Source organism: Pteronotus mesoamericanus, unplaced genomic scaffold (assembly GCF_021234165.1).
Source record: "Pteronotus mesoamericanus isolate MK-2021 breed Mesoamerican mustached bat unplaced genomic scaffold, CSHL_Meso_final scaffold_12, whole genome shotgun sequence".
Taxonomy (NCBI): Eukaryota; Metazoa; Chordata; class Mammalia; order Chiroptera; family Mormoopidae; genus Pteronotus; species Pteronotus mesoamericanus.
In genome coordinates this window covers 7,749,815-7,753,924 of record NW_026555303.1, presented here as the reverse complement: position 1 = coordinate 7,753,924, position 4,110 = coordinate 7,749,815, and positions in this window count along the sequence as shown.

Sequence of the window (4,110 nt, the reverse complement as noted above, 5' to 3'; positions counted from 1 at the left end):
TTGAAGTTGTAGTGTTAGGTCGTTTATTTGAAACGTTTCTATCTTGTTTCGGTAAGCCTGTATTGCTAATGAACTTCCCTCTCAGGACCGCCTTTGCTGTGTCCTGTAGGTTTTGAACTGTTGTGTGTTCATTTTCATTTGTTTCCAGAAATTTTTTGATATCTTCTCTTATCTCATTATTGACCCATTCATTGTTTAATAGTCTACTCTTCCATCTACATGAGTTTGCAAGTTTTTGAAGTTTCACTTTGAGGATGATTTCCAGTTTCAAGCCCTTGTGGTCCGAGAAAAGTCTGGTATTATTTCAAGTTTCCTGAATTTGCTGAGGTTTGCTTTGTGTCCTATCATGTGGCCTATCTTTGAAAAACTGCCATGAGCATTTGAAAAGAATGTGTATTTTTCTTCTTTGGGATGTAAGGTTCTATATATGTCAGTTAAGTCTCTTTGATTCAGCGTGTCATTCAGCGTCACCATATGTTTATTAATGTTTTGTTTGGAAGATCTGTCCATTTTTGACAGTGAGGTGTTGAAATCCCCTCCCATCAGTGTGTTTCTGTCTATATCGTTTTTCAAGTGTTCCAACAATTTCCGTATATACTTGGGGGCTCCTATATTGGGAGCATATAAGTTTACAATGTTGATGTCTTCTTGATAGATTCATCCTTTAAGTATTATAAAGTGCCCCTCTGGGTCTCTTTTTATGGCCTTTGTTTTGAAATCTACTTCGTCTGATACAAGTATGGCAACCCCGGCCTTTTTCTCTTGTGCATTTGCTTGGAATATTTTTTTCCATCCCTTTACTTCCAACCTGTGTAGGTTTCTTGCTCTGAGGTGGGTCTCTTCGAGGCAACATATGTGTGGGTCATAATTTCTTATCCATTCAGCTACCCTGTGCCTTTTCATTGGGGCATTTAGTCCAGTCACATTGAGAGATATTACTGATAGAGACTTACTCATCTTTTCTCTTTGTACCTGTGTTCCTCTCTCTCTCATTCGTTTCCTTCTTCTTAAACCAGTCCCCTTAGCATATATTGGAGTGCTGGTTTGGTAGAGATGTATTCTTTTAGCCTTCTCTTGTTCGGAAAATCCGTATTTCCCCTTCTATTTTAATGGAGAGCCTAGCTCGGTAGAGCAGCCTTGGCTGTAGGCTCTTGCTTTTCATGGCTTGGAATATTTGTTGCCATTCCCTTCTGGCTTGTAGTGTTTCTGTTGAGAAGTCAGCTCCTAGGCGTATCGGTGCCCACTTGTGTATTACTTTCTCCTTCTCCCTTGCTGCCTTGAGGATTCTCTCTTCGTCTTTGATAGTTGCCATTTTAATGATGATGTGTCTTGGAGTGAACCTACATGAGTACCTCTTGAGTGGGGTCCTCTGTGCTTCCTGGATCCATGAGAGCCTCTCTCTCCCAAATTAGGGAAATTTTCCATTATTACTTTTTCGAGGAGGATCTCTATTCCTTGCTCCTCTTCTTCTCCTTCTGGTATCCCTATTATACGGATATTATTGCGTTTCAGGCTGTCCTGTATTTCCCTAAGTGCCTATTCATTCTTTTTGAGTCTTTTTTCCATTTCTTGATCTTTCTGGGAGCTTCTTTCTACCTTATCGTCCATCTCACTGATTCGATCCTCAGCTTCATCCAGCCTGCTTTGGATTCCTTCTACTGTGTTCTTTAATGCAGAAATGGTATTCTTCGTATCCTCTTGTGTCTTCTTGATAGTTTCTATGTCCTTTGCCAGGTTGATATAATTTGTTGTAAGATCCTGATAGTTTCTCTGTAGTTTCTCATAGTTATGTTTGAGCTGGCTGAGCTCATTGAGCTTCCTTAGAACCATTGTTTTGAATTCAGTATCTGATAGTTCCCTTGTCTCTATTTTATTTCGCTCTCTCTGTGGGGTGTCCCCTTTTCCACTCATTTGGGGGGAACTTCTTTTTCTTCCCATTTCTGTCTGAGTCTGTTAAGTAATTTATTTATTTATTTATTTATTTTTACTTCTGCTTCAGTTGGGCTGTCTCCATTTCCTTACTTTGTGGATTAAATTCTATGGTAGTAGGTGGGTCTTTGTATTTATTTATTTATCTATTTTTCCCTTTACTTTTCTTTCTGGGCCTGCCTCTGATGCTGTCAGTTGTTGACCCTATATGACCTTGGGTTTTTTGTTTGAGCCTTCCAGGAATTTACTGTGTCTCACTCCTGCTTGCGGCAGCCCTGTGACCCCTTCGGTCAGGGATGGACTATGTTTTTGGATCGCTCTGTGCTCTCACGCTGCCTCCTTTTATGCCCTCCTAGGCCCGTCGGGATACCCGCCCACCTGGGCTGGCGCATGCTTGCCCCAGCCCAGGGGGCTTATTCGCGACCTCGCGTACTCGTCTGGCCCTCTAGGCCGGCGGGCACCCTGGCACTGGTCAGTTTAGGGTCTTCTATTGTGTGTTTTCCCTGGTTTTGGCTCTTTGGGTGCGTTGCTTGCCCTCGCGAAATGGAGACTACGGAAATGGGAGGAAGTCAGGTCCAGGACTCCCTGGTTAAACCTATTTCCGGTCTCTCCTCCAGGGACACTGGGCAGCTCTGTGACCCCTTCGGCCCAGGATCTACTAATTTTGTGAGCCCCTCTGCAATCGCGGGCAGGGCAGGTCAATTTACACCTGCCCTTGCCGCTCTGCACACTCCCTCGCAGGCCCCATCGGTGCCAATCTGTGGGAGGCCTTGCCAGCTGGTGCGAGTCCTTGCCAGCCTGCGCTGGTTATACACAGGCTCGTCAACCCTCGCCGGCCACTCAGCACAAGTGTGCGCGCCTGCACTGGGTGGTTTTGGGGTGTCTATGTGTGCTTTTCAGCTTTTGGCTTTTTGGGGTATGGCCTCTTCGCGCACAATGGAGACTACGGAAAGAAGGAGTCGGGTCTCCCCGGTTCCTCCTCCCGTTCTTTCCCCAACGCCTCTGTTTCCAGTCTCTCCTCAGGGGTCTCCAGGCAGTTCCGTGACCCCTTCGGCCAAGGATCCACCCCCTGTGTGGACTATGGAACAGGGAGGGAGTCAGGGCTCCCCGGTTCCTCCTCCCGTTCGTTCCCCAATGCCTCCATCTCCAGTCTCTCCGAAGGCTCTCCCAGCCAATCTGCACTCAGCCCCCGAGCTTACAGGCACAGAAGCTATGTGCGGAGTGCACAAAAGGCAGGTTAATTGATTCCCTTATGCCTGAACGAGATGGTAGCGGCAGAGTGGGAGGTGCGTTATCACCGGTGCTCCACTGACCCCCGTGTCCGTTCTCTTTGCAAAGTTTTCCTCACCAGTCTTTTCCCAGGCACCAGCCCACCCTGCTGCCGCCTCCACCCAGAGATCAAGGAGGGTGGCTGCCACTGCAATTTTTGTGTTGGCCCTTTATATGTCTCCTTGCATCCCCAGCCACCTGTCTCTGGCAGAGAGTGCCCCTAAGCTTTTCGGGGTTGCGTTTTGTCTGTATTTTCTTGGGTTTAGCTGCTGTAGTCTAAGGGTTCCTGTTTATGATTCATACCCCGTTCTTCTCGGGGGTAGCTAACTGGCCATTTGAATGTCCCTCTGGTGCTAGTGCCCGTGGGCACCCAGCCCACCGTCTCGAGCCTCCACCGCACTTCTCACCCATTGGGATGTGTGAGAGTAGAATCCACTGTCCGCGGCTCCAAGGCTCCTCTCCCACTATCGTCCCATTGTTTTCCAGGTGATTACTCCACTATTTAGTCACAATTCCAGTTTGGTCTTAGGGGGAGGAGATCAGCGTGACTCCCATTCACTCCTCCGCCATATTAATCCTTTGATTTTCAAAAAAATGCCTTCTCTTTACAATAACTTTCCTGCTAAGGATCTTGCACCTGCCTACATCAGATTTCTGACTTGTTCGAATGCATTTTGCCAGTTGATTTAAACCCATGATTTTCATGCTTTTCAACTCTCCCTGCCTCATTAGGCTGCAGTGCCACTTCTGCTTATTCTATCTAGGAACTCCTACTCCATTAGTATTCAGCCCATGCGGCTCCTGCTCTGGGAAGCCTCCCCAATCTCTTTCTCATTTCATGTGGGCCTGGTTAGGCATGTCTTACCTGCGCTCTCATCACATCAACAGACATCCTGTCTCAGATCAAATGCA